General features: G+C 57.0%; 1 pseudogene; it reads right to left on the bottom strand.

The window, feature by feature from the left end:
- Window positions 1–6640: 6640 nt before the first annotated feature.
- LOC125083028 (40S ribosomal protein S2-like) lies at window positions 6641–7524 on the bottom strand (annotated as a pseudogene).
- Between the last annotated feature and the right edge of the window lie 5344 nt (window positions 7525–12868).

Here is a 12868-nt window from a genome sequence, read left to right as displayed (position 1 = left end):
CATTTACGGAGCGCCTTCTGGGGAGCCACCTCGCTGTCTCTGGTCCACAGCTCTGTGTGCCCAGGACTCTGTTGGGCCCCTCTGGGAAGATGGGGAAACTGAGGCTCAGAGAGGAAGGGCCCAAAGGGAAGGACGAGTCCAAGGTCACCGTGGTAAGCGCGGGGGAAGGATTCGAACCCACCTGTCCAGACCTCGGTGCCTGCGCGCTCAGACCTTCCTCCGAGCAGCGCGGGTAGGCAGAGCCCGCCTGCTGGGGGAGGGGTGCGTGGGTGGGGGCCGAGGGGGCGGGGCCAGTCCTGCTCCGAGGCCTTCGGCCACGCCCCTGCGCGTAGAGTGGAGAAACTGAGGCACACACCCCGCTCCCGCACCCCACCCACCCCGGGCTTCCTCTGATTCCCTGGAAGTCAGGGTCTCAAACCCAAGTTGACAGTGAACGGGCCCACGCCCCCCTCCCTGGACCCTCCCCTACTCCCCCTCGCCCCGCTCCTCCCAGCCCCGGCCCGAGGCGGAGCTTAGCCCGCGCCCACCGGGAGCCGGGGAGGGAGAGAGAAATGAGTTTTCCTGCCGCCCGGTGGCGGTGTCAATTGATCGGGCGCGGGCGGGGGCCGCGCGCCGGGCTGGGGGCTTCGCTCGCAGCTGCCAGCGCACAATTATCGGGAAAAAACTGGGGCGGCTGCTGCGGTGAAATTAGTTATCGATCCCTCGGCGGGGCCGCGGGGCCGCGCTCGGCGCTGACGGCTGCACACCCGGGCAGGGCCCGCTGGGCGGGGGCGGGGGGCGGCCCTCTCCCTTCTCTCCTGCCCCCTAGTACCCCACGACAGCCCTCCCTCCTCCCCCCACCGCCCTGCTCTCCTCTCCCATTCATCCCGCAGCTGTATCGACCCACGCCGGCCCGCTCGGACAGGCGCCCCCTCCCACCGCCCGCGCCCCCCACCCGCATCACCCGACCACCCCGCCCACGGGCCCTGCTCCGGGGGAACCCGCGAGGAAGGACGGACGCGGGGGTGGGGGGTGTGGATGGGGCGGGGTGGCTCCTGCCGAGAAAGGGCAGCAGGTGCCGAGGGTGGGAGCCAGTTCTGCCCCTAGAAGTCGGGCTTTGGGACCCTGACCTCTCTGAGCCTCATCTATAAACCAGGGAGGTTCCCACACCTTGCTTATCACGACGGTACAGCGAGAGGGTTCAAGAGAAGTGCCTGTGCTTGGCCGCTTCCTGGGAGCGCATTGGGGATTTATTTCGCCCTTATACCGTAAAGCCTCTAGGAACTGTGTCATATCCCCATTTTATGGATGAGAAAACTAAGCTCAGAGAGGGGTGACGCTTTATCTATGGTCGCACAGTGATCTAGTGGCCTCAGGAATCTACAAAGCCAGCTCTCAGATGGGAGACCTCAGGGGGTCTTCTCAGTGGGCTGCTGACATACCCCAGAGCCTGTGCTGGGGGTGTGGTCAGGGAGGAAGGAAAGTCAGGTTTGGGACCCCCAGCCCCTCATCTTAAGGTCTTAGGGCAGCTTGGCCCTGCGGCCTCTAGGGAGGAGGGAAAGAGGAGAGAGAGGAGGGAAGGGCCTCCCAACTCAGAACTAGGCTTGCGGGGTGAGGAGGTTCTGAGTGTTAATCCTGACCCTCCACTCACCAGCGTGTGATCTTGGGCAAGGCCAGTCCTGGTCCCTCCCCAGGCCTCCTGCAAAGAGAGGGTTAGACCTTGTGCTCCACCTTGCCTCTGCCACCTGTCCCCTGCCTGCCTGCCATAGCCTCATTCACCCCTCCAGCGTATCTCCATTGAGAACTTCTTGTGTGCCAGGAACTGTGCTGGACACAGTGGGCACCGCTGAAAGCATGACAGCCCCTGTCCCTGCTCTCTTGGAGCAAGACAGGTGCTGAGTAAGTCATGACACAGCCACGTATGGATACCTGGAGTCCAAAAGGCACTTGGTTGTCAGTCTGGGGAAGACCAGTGCGCTACTGGGCAGGGAAGAGGGTGAAGTTGGCAGGATCAGACCAGGAAGGGCTGCAGACCTACAAAGGAGGTAGGTTCCCAGTGAAGGGCTTAGAGCAGGGGAATGTCAGGGTCAAGTTCAGCCCCACAACTGGAAGCCTGACATTCAAAAATCCTGCATGGGAGTCCCGGTTCTGTTCTTGGTCTGTCCAAGCCTGTTTCCTCATCCGTAAGATGATAGTAATGATCTCCATTACTGAAGAAGCTATGGGGTTTGGAGTGGGTTAGCCCTGTGTTTGAGTGTTGCCTTCAAGCTGTGGGACCTTGGGCGGTATCAACAAGGGGCTCAAGGGAAGGATTGGGGCAGTATGGAAATTCGAGAGCTCTGTGCCCCCTTCCTTCCAGGTTTGCTGGCTCCCAAAATGGAGAGGTGGGCTCAAGATCTGGAGCAAGGTCTCCCCTCCAAGGGGAGGTGGTGGCCTCTCAGCCGGCCAGAGGGTGGGGGCTGGCTACCAGTTCCTGCCACTCATCTGTGGGACCCTGCTGGGACCCACCCCAGGGTGGGGTGGCCTGGGGCAGAGGGGTCCTGAGTTGAGTGTTAGGACTGGGGGACCTGGTCAGGTCCCTGCTCTTTCTGTGCTTCAGTGTCCCTTTGCTGGCTACAAGGAAAGACAAAGCTACAGAGAGACATGCTGGACTGTGGCAACTGGGATTGCTTTAGGTCAAAACCAACTCTCGCTGGCTTCTAAGGAGTGGGATACGTTCGGTTTCTTGATTTGGATGCTGGTTATACAAGTGGGTTCACTTTGTAGATTCGTACAGCAGATCACCTAGGGTGTGCTTCCGTGAGCCCCAGGAGAATCAAGTCCTCACCCTGTGACCTGCCTATGGGTCCAGAGGGCGCGCGATTTGTACGTACTGGTAAGGGCCCTAGGGCCAGCTTCCCTGGGGCCTGAAGAGCACCCCTTGCAGGTTCTCAGGTTCCCAGGACCCCTCATGCTAGAGGGACCACCAAGAGAGGACAAACAGTAATGCTTAAGCATTCAAACCATCTTCCCCCTAGCCAGGTAAGAAAACTGAGGCTCGGGCACCTGGGTGGCTCAGTGGGTTAAAGCCTCTGCCTTCGGCTTGGGTCATGATCCCAGGGTCCTGGGATCAAGCCCCACATTGGGCTCTCTGCTCAGCAGGGAGCATGCTTCCTCCTCTCTCTGCCTACTTCTCTGCCTACTTGTGATCTCTGTCTGTCCAATGAATAAATAAAATATTAAAAAAAAGAAAACTTTTTCTCAGGGGCACCTGGGTGACTCGGTTAAGCATCTGCCTTCGGCTCAGGTCCTGATCCCGGGGTCCTGGGGATCAACCCCTGCATCAGGCTCCCTGCTCAGCAGGAAACCTACTTCTCCCTCTCCCTCTGCCCCTCCCTCCTCTCCCTCTCTCAAATAAATAAATAAAATCTTAAAAAAAAAAAGAAAGAAAGAAAGAAAGAAAAGAAAACTGAGGCACAGATAAAGCAGCGACCTGACCAGGTCCCCCAGTCCTAAGATAGAGGCAAGATTTGAAAGGAGATCTGCCTCCCCCAGCCTCAAGGTCACATGTTCTCTCTGTCCGCTCTCCCTCCTGCCCTGCGTTTTGCCCCTCAGACAGCATCTGACTACATCAGTCTGTGTGTGGGTGAGTGGGTGAGTGTGAGTGGGAAAGGAAGGGGGGGTGGGGGGAGGAAGGTGAAATCAAGGAGTGACCTGGCCTTGAATACCCCCTCCCCTGCAGGCTCCTGGAAGCCTTGGCCAGTGTAGTGTGCAAATGTGCATTTGTGTTTACGTATCCGCAGGAATGTGGGAGAGGGCCTCATGGAAGGCTTTCGTAGGCACGCAGGTATGTAGGGAGACACGTGTATATCTGTGTATGTGTGTGAGTGTGCACTGCGTCCATGGGCATGACCATGCATGTGTGCGCGGGTTGCCGAGTCTGCATGCACATATGTGTAAGCGTGAGTAGCTCCGAATACACACGAATAACTGTGTTCCGGCCCCCAAGCACGTATGAGCTTCCGCGTGTGCGCGCCTTTGCGCGTGTTCGTATATGCGCCTTGTGTATCTGTTCGTCCTTGGTTTCCGCGCACATGTCTGTGTGGGGGAACTCTTTGTGAATGTTTAGACACACAGGGAACAGAGGCCGTGGGTGGCTGGAGTCGCATGGGTGTGTGTGACATGGTGGTGTGTGCCTCTGTGTCTGATACACGTCGGCGTGCCGGGTGCGCTGTGTGCGCTGGCATACAAGGTGGGCAGGTTCCTGTGCTGTGTCTACCCACCTTTGTGGCTCGTTCCCTCCGTGCTTGCGTACGATCGTGTGTAATTCCTCTGCATGCACACGTGCCCAGGAAGCTGTTGCCCGGTACACGGGCGAGGCTGCTTGCGCTCGCGCCTGGATCTGTGTTTGCCTCTGTGCTCATTCCAAGCACACACCAGGGTCATCCCACACTCACCAGGGAGCCCAGCACACCGCCGGAGGAGGCGGGTGCTTTTTGATGTTTCAGTAGAGCTGGAGAGGAGAGAGAGAGCAGGACTGGGCTTGGCTGCTCCTTGCTGGGTAGAGGACACTGGAGAAGGAGGCAGAAGCCAGCCAGGACTGCCCAGCTGCTCTTTGCGCCTTCCTCAGGTTGGGCTTCGTAATGGAGCCTGTGAACTCCATGACCAGCCGGTGCTCACTCTCTCCCTCCCTCTCCCTCTGCAGCTCACCCTGATCCCTAACCTAAGTCTGTGATGCCCCTCCACCCACCACAGCTTGCCTTCCTGTGTCCACACACCTACCAGCCCGCCACAGCTCGCTCAGCCCCTTTGTGGATCCTGTACCTTTGTCCCCTGGGGTCGCTACTCACCCTGGGTACAAGTCCTCATTCTCAGAAGACGTTGGGGCCTCCCGGGGCCTCCTCTCCCTGCTCGGAGTATCCCTCCCTCCGGGGCACCATGAGGGCCTCCTGGCCAACATGCTGGCCTTTCCTTTCCACTCTCCTGTCTTTCCCAGGAACTGCCACTTGTCCTGGCACTGTGGTCCGCTTTGACCTGGCCACTGCTTCCATGTGAAGTTGGAAACTCAGTCATCCCCGCCTGCACCCCATCTCCTGCCCAGCTAGCCCTCTCTCTCCTGAGAAGTGCTCTCCGCTTGCTACCCTCTTCCAGACCCTCTGTCCTACAGGTCCCACCCCTCCCTGGGACTCCTCCTGTCTATCACTTCCTGTGCAATATGGTGGGACAGTCCTGCCCTAGGGCCAGCCCAGGACCTGGAGGAACCCAAGCCAGCCTCACCAAACTTCACATGTGGGTGATGGCATTGCTATGTTAGACCAATGTAGCATGGTGACCAATTCACCCAGACTTTGCACGCCTCCGGTTTCCTTGTGCTCTCTCTGTGTGTCCCATCTGCCCAGCTGGCTCTCCTGGCTTTGCCTCTTGATGACCTGGGGGTGGGTCCTGGGCTCTGCCTCTGACCCCCAGCCCTCCCTGGCAGTATCCCCCTTGGCCATGGCCTCCCAGACTTCCATCTCCACTTTGCCTTCTCAACGCCAGACCCATTGTGTTTGCTGCCACTGAGTACCCACAGCCCACACGGGGCCTTCCCACCCAGGGAAGGAAACTGGGACATCACCCTTGCCCCATTCTTCCTCCTCACCCTCCACATCCATCCAGTCAATTACCAAGTGTCTGTGCTTGGGATTCATTGAGCTTCTTGGATATATGTTTTATTAAGTTTGGGGAAATTTCAGCCACTATTTTGTCCCATATGTTTTCTGTTCTCTTTCTCCTTTCCTCTGGAAGTCTAGTACCATATATCAGGCTGTTTGGAAAAGTTCTACAGCTCGCTGGTGCTCTTTCCATTAAAAATAATTTTTTTTCTGCTTCATTTTGGATCGTTTTCTTTTACTGCTATGTCTTCTAGCTAACTAATCTTTCCTTCTGTCTTGTCTAATCTGTCATGCATCTCATTCTGTGTACCTTTCTTTTTAAAAAAAATATTTTATTTATTTATGACAGAGAGAGATAGCGAGAGAGGGAACACAAGCACAGGGGAGCTGGAGAGGGAGAAGCAGTTTCCCTGCTGAGCAGGGAGCCCAACATGGGGCTTGATCCCAGGATGCCAGGATCATGACCTGAGCCAAAAGCAGACACCCAACAACTGAGCCACTCAGGAGCCCCCATATGTATCTTTTATCTCCGACATTGTAGGTTTCAACTCTTCAAGGTCAATTTGTTTTTTGTTTTTTAAGTCTTCATGTCTCTACTTAACATTTTGAAAATATAGAATACAGTTATAAAAACTTTTAGAATCTGCCTCTGCTAACTCTAACATCCTGTCAGTTTTGGGTCAGTTTCCACTTGATCAATTTCTTTTCTTTAGGTGTCATGTTTTCCACCTTTATATGTCTGGTGATTCTCTCTCCCTTTCCTTCCCTCCCTCCTTCCCTTCCTTCCTCTCTTTTTCTTCCTTTCTTTCTAAAGATTTTTATTTATTTATTTGACAGAGAGAGATCACAAGTAGGCAGAGAGGAAGGCAGAGAGAGGGAAAAGCAGGCTCCCTGCTGAGCAGAAAGCCCGATGCAGGGCTCGATCCCAGGACCCTGAGATCATGACCTGAGCTGAAGGCAGAGGCTTAACCCACTGAGCCACCCAGATGCCCCCTCTTCCTTTCTTTCTAACAGGCCTTTAATTCCTTTTATTTTTCTTGTATAAAACATGTGGTGACCACAGCTGGAGGCTGAGTCCCCTGCACAGAGACTCTGGCATGCGCCTTTACAAGATGGTCAGTGAATCCCTGATAGGGAGACTTGGTGAACACGGTCTCTTTCCAGAAATTGGGGTGAGACAGCTGTAGGTCTTGGGAATGGCATCAAAAGTGGCCTTGGCGTAATTGCCCTGGGTGGCAGCGCAGTCCCTGGCTGAGGGGTAGCCGTCCTCAATACCTGTCATCATCAGTAGCTTCTTGGGCACAGAGGCTGAGACAATGCTAATGCCCCTCCTGCTGGAGATGAGACACACCAGCACAGACCCACAGTGGCTGATCACCTTACATGGGACAATGTGGGGCTTGCCGACCTTGTTCTGCCAGTATTCTTGCTGCACAAGATGGTGGAAAGCTTGGCCAGGATGATGGCCCCACAGATGGCAGTGGCTACCCCCTTGCAGCATTTAATACCCAGACCAATGTGTTCATTGTAATCTCTAATGGCAACAAATGCCTTGAACCCAGTCTGCTGGCCAGCATGGGTCTGCTTCTGCACCAACATAGTCTTCAAAACCTCATCCTTAAAGGATACCCCCAGGAAAAACTCAGTGATCTCAGATTCCATGATGGGCAGGGAGAGGAGCTAGATCTCCAGAGACTTGATCTTTGTGACCTTGAGCAGGTAGCCCAGCTTGGTGTTGGGGATTCACTCCTTGTCCTCAGCCATGCCTCTGAGAGATCTGTGACCTCTCTGACCATGTCCTTGACTCTGGCTCTGGATGTCACTGCTAAAGCCTCCATGGAAGCCACTGGCCTCCCATTCCGGGGTGCCTGGGTCCTCCACACCCTCCTGGGGCACCAGCATCACCTGCCATTTGGTGTTTTCTCAGAGAAGAAGGTGTCTGGTAATTTTCTATTGGATACCAGACATCATGAATTTTGCATCTTTTCTATTCTTATAAATCTTGAGCTTTGTTCTAGGTACTTGGGAACTAACACATCCTTCTGGGTCTCGCTTTATGATTTGTTAGGTGGGTTTTAGCAATGCTTAGTCTGGGGCTGATTCTCCACCTTTGAGGCAAGACCCTCCTGAGTGCCCCACCCCCTACCCTGTGAATCATGACTTTTCCAGTCTGGCGGGTGGGAACAGGCCTGTTCTTCCATCCTTTTAGATGGCTCCTTCTCAAAAGCCACTAGCTCATGCATTTTTCTTCTGAATTTTTTGGTTGTTTCAAGTGCGATAGTAAATCTGGCCTCTATTATTCCATCTTGGCCCAAAGTGATGGTCAGTCAACAAGTGTGGCAATTCTACTTCCTAATAATTCTTGAATCTGTTGACTTCTCTCCCAGCCCTTGTCATGGCTCCAGACCCCATTACCTCCCGCCTGGGGTGACACCCATAGTCACCCAGGGCTAGGTCTCTGCTCCATTAAAATCCTTTTCCATGCAGCATAGTCTGAGCTGATCTATCTATCTTTCTTTCTTCCTTCCTTCCTTTCTTTAAAAAAAAATATTTTATTTATTTATTTGACACAGAGAGACACAGAGAGAGAGAAAACAGAGCAGGGCAAGTGGGAGATGGAGAAGCAGGCTTCCCACTGAGCAGAGAGCCTGATGCAGGACTCAATCCCAGGATCCTGCGATTATGATCTGAGCCAAAGGCAGATGCTTAGCAGTGCCTTAGCACCACCAGGTGCCCCGGAGCTGATCTTTCTTGATTGCACTCTGACCGTGCCCTGCCCCAGCTTCAAACCTGTTTGCTCCTCCACTGTCTTTGGGTTGATTTCCAGCTCCTGCCTGTGGTTCATCAGGTCTTGGTATGGCCAACCAAATGGAACTGCCTGTATTTTCCCAGGGGGCCATTCTCTCTCTGCAGGGCCTTTGCTCATGCTCTTTCTCCCGCCAGGGACTCCTGCAGTCCTTCTTCTCTTCTACTTTTCCTCTAGGCCTCCGCATAGGTGACACCTGCCTCAGCAAGCCCTCTCACCTCTCAGGTAGGGGAAGGTGTTTCCGGCCTCTTCAAACCTGTCTCTTAGCACGAATTGCTTTGGACCACTGCTGCCTGGGGTGGCTGTGTCCCCCAGGTTGGGCCTCCCTGAGGGTGAGACCTTGGCCCCTCCTGCTGAGCCCTGCCCGACATACCTGCTGAATGAAGGAATAAGTGAAGGATTGAATGGATGAATAGAATAGAAAAATGGTCAAAGCCAAAGAGGGAGGGAGGCCAGGACTGTGGCTCAAGAGACTTGTATCCTCTTCCCACTCCTGCCCCAACTTGCTGTGTGAATCCAGGCCATCACCGGAACCAACGAAGGGGTCTCCAAGGTCTCATCCAGATCTGTCATGACACCCACATGTGTCCCCAGCATCGTGGAATGAGTTGTAGTCATGCTGAACCCATCCTCCTTGTTTGACTGGTGGAGAAACTGAGGCCCAGGGGTGGGGTGGGGTGGGGGACAGCTGGACCCCAGAGGACTCAGTGCATCAGAGACAAAGCCCAGCTCAAGATCTACGTGGCTGTTCTCAGTTCTGCCCTTCTGGGCTTTGGCAGAGTGTGGAGGAAAAGGACTCCCTGCTCCCTGTGTCCTGGGAATGGCCAGGGGGTGGCCTCGTGGGCAGGGTGGGGCTCTCCGGGCTTAGGGCCAAGGACTTCTCTGTGCCTGGCGCTTCCCCAGGATTCAGAGCACAACAATAGGGAAGAGGAGAAGGGTCACTCTGAAGCAGTCCCATAACCAGACTAGGGGAAGACCTGGAGGGAGGCTCAAGGTCAGCCTGAGGTCAGGCCCAGTCCAGCTTAATTATTCATTAACCAGGAAAGTCCAGGCACTGAGTTAATGGCCAGCACAAGGCTTGGGGCGGGGGGAGGAAATTCCTCCCAGAGGGTGGCCATCACCTGCAGGAATTCCGCATGTAAGAAGCAGTTGGTGGAGGGGCTCGTTATCCATCCATCTGTCCATCCATCCAACCTTCCATCTGTCCATCCATCCATCCATCCTTCCACCATCCATCCATCCATCCCCACATTCATTCGCTTCTCTCTGTGCCTGTCGATGAGCAGAATGCTGGAGTTCCAACTGGCACAAGGACAGAGCAGTGGCGACAAGGATAGCCCAGAGCGGTCAGCATTGTGGCCGGGGTCTGGGGGAGCAGAGAAGAGACCCCCTGATCAGGCCGGTGAAGTGGGCAAAGCCTCCTGGAGAGGGTGAGACTCCGAAGGAAGGACGGGTCAGATGGCCCCGAAGATCCCCTGTGGCTGGGCCACATGCAGCAGGTGTGGTGCGCTGTGGGGGGCCTGTCAGCACCTGGGCCCCACCCGCCCCACTTCTGTCACAGTCCCCCCTGTCAGGGATGACTGACGTCTAAGCTCATCTCTACCCTTGCGGGCTTTTCATAGACAGGCCAGGTTGGGGATTTCCTCCAATGGGCTGGCCACCCTGCTGCCCCCCCCCACCCAGCGCCTGGCCCAAGGGCAGTCCTCCGGCATCCCGTGGACCACGGGCTGAGGCAGGCCTGAAGTGCAAGATGAGAGGGAAGAGAAGGGTCCCCTCTTGCAGTCCAGTGGGTGCACAGCTGGGGCGGGGGGAGTCCCGTCCAAGGGAAGGAGGCTCCATGGATGGAGAGGTTCCAGGAGTCATCTGGTGGTCCTGTCCCTGTGCTTGGGGGAGTTATGTGCTAGGACAGATGGCAATGGGGGAGTGTGTGAGGGTGGGGTTCCCCTGTGGGAAGGCAAGAAGGGCGCTGGGAGGCTGAGGAGGGGGTTGGAAGGAGGTGGGCTCTCAGGGTGAGAGGGGAGGGCAGGGAGGAGAGGCAGGAAGAAAGCGGGAAAACAGACTGCGCATGGGAAGATGGGACATGGTCCGCGGAGGCTGGGATGGCTGCAGGGGGCTGGTGGGAAGGGCAGGGTGTCTCCTGGGAAAGTGGTGGAAGGGACATTCAGGGGGTTCCGTGGTTGGCAGCACCGACCCCAGACTTCTCTGGGGCCAGGTGCTCCTGCACATGGGGGCCTGTTAGCATCGCCTTGTGTGTAGGTCACTGGGTCACCACTCTCAGGCCTCCCGGTGGCAGGCTCCTCCCAAGGCCCCCCCCCCCCCCCCCCCCGCCCCCGTCATCTCCCCAGGGGGGAGGGTGTGTCTGGCCTCCTCCTCCCTTTGCCTGAAGTCTGAAGGAGGAGCAGGCCGCTGCACTCCCCAGTGTTCTTGCTGGAAGGTGGAACCCCAGAGGTCAGAGCCTCGTTCCAGCGCCACTGCGCTCTGGGAGCACCGGGAAAGGCCTGGATGAAGGCGCCTGTTCTTACTGAAATTAAACAAAACCTACACCACACCGCGGTCGGTTCACAGCCCCTGTCTCAGCCTGTCCGGGCAGGAGAATGGAATCCATGCAAGCCGGCCTCCGTGGGCCGGCCGGAGGGAGGAGGGAACAGGCACGGGTCCCCAGAGGGTGGCAGGTAATGGCACCCCATGACTTCAGTCACCTACTGCAGAAGGCCCCTGGTGCCTCCTCCGGGCGCGTGGGCTCTGAGGGGCGCGCCCCACCTTAGGGTCCCCAGCAAGTTGGGGGAAAGGCGCTGGGTCTCCCGCTCCGGCCCCACGGTGGGGCTGGAGCGGAGCTTCGGGGGGCGGCCAGTCGGGGCAGGAGGGTCTGGAGGATGGGTGGGGGGCTTAGGGTGCCGGCCGGTGCCACGCCCGCCGGTTCCAGACTGCTTGGGTTGGCGGCTTAGGGCCGATCCCCACCGCCCCCCGCCCCCCAACTCCCTACAAACGCGGGCCGGGAGGAGAGGGCATGTTTGTTCAGCGCTGGGGCTGGGCCGGGGTTGGGGGGGTAGTGGGGGGGCAGGAAGCAGAATTTCAAAGCGGCTTCACCCTTTGTTACCCCTTCCCGGCCCCGCCCCCACACCCCAGGCTGCATTCCAGAACCAGAGGGGGTCCTGCCCCGGGAGAAATCCGCTTAACCGGAGGCTCGGGTTACAGCCTAGCTGCTCGGTGTGTGGGGGGAGGCGGGGGGGCGGGGGGGGCGGGAATCGGCCCTTCCCTGCCCGACATTCCGGATGGCTGATCTCCCGGTCCACCCCATCCCCACCCAGGGACCCCCCCCCCCCCCCCGGCCCCCCGCCACCCCGCCACCCTGCCGGCCTCAGGCCCCAGGAGGGAGGGGGAGGAGCTGGAAAGGGGCGGGGCTGGGGGGGCAGGACGGACCCCCGCCCGCTTACGTAGATGACCGGGAGATGGGGTTCGGGTCGTGTTTGCAGTAAGGGAGCTCCCCGATTCTTGTTTCCGCCCTGGATCTGACCTCAGACAAAGCTTGCTGGGCGCCTCCGGGTTTGTTTGAGGTGGGCCGGGCTGAGGTGGGATTTTTTCTTTCCAGTGAAGGCAACCTGGGCTCTGTCTTATTTTCAGGACCTGTTCAAGGGGCCCTTTCCATGCCATCCAGGGCTCTAGTTTTGTTGTACAGCTTCACCAAGTCTTGCATCTGTGTGACCGCCGCCGTGAACGGGATCTTGAACAGGACCAGCGCTCCAGAAATTTCCCTGGTGTCCGCCGCCCCCAGGCCTGACCCCACCCCAAGCAGAACCACTAGTCTTGCCCTCCCTCACGTAGAGGGTTTGGTCCTGACACTAAGGCCCTGGGAATGTGTGCTTCTGCCGGCGGGGCTCCCCTTACTTAGCCTGGTGTTTTGGGGAATCCTTCACTTCATTGCAAGCCGTCCTTTCTCATTGTTCAGTTTATTTCATGGTTTGTCCCTTCTGTGCCTGTCCATCCCAGTCCCTTTGGGTTCCCGGCTCTGAGGAAATGAAAGGGCTCTGGTCTTCTGGCGGAGAGGGAGGGACTTGATGGGACACTTATTTACTCCTTGATTCCTGCCTAGGAGCATACAGAGACACAGGGCCTTTGCACATGCTCTTCCTGCTGCTGGGATGCTCTGCTGCCTGTCCTTGGTGCAGTGGGTTCTTTTTTTTTTTTTTTTTAAGATTTTATTAATATATTTCAGAGAGAGAGTGCATGAGCAGGGTGAGGGGCAGAGGGAGAAGCGGACTCCCTGCTGAGCAGAGATCCTGATGTGGGGCTTGATCTCAGGACTCCAGGATCATGACCTGAACTGAAGGCAGATGCTTAACTGACTGAGCCCCCCAGGTGCACCTCTGTGGTGCGTTCTTTATCACCCTTCAAGTCTCAGCTTCAATGTCACCTTCCCAGAGAGGCCTGGCCCACTACCGGGTCTACTGGT

This window comes from Lutra lutra, chromosome 13 (genome assembly GCF_902655055.1).
Source record: "Lutra lutra chromosome 13, mLutLut1.2, whole genome shotgun sequence".
In the NCBI taxonomy this organism is placed as follows: domain Eukaryota; kingdom Metazoa; phylum Chordata; class Mammalia; order Carnivora; family Mustelidae; genus Lutra; species Lutra lutra.
This window is presented reverse-complemented; position numbering and strand designations above follow the sequence as displayed.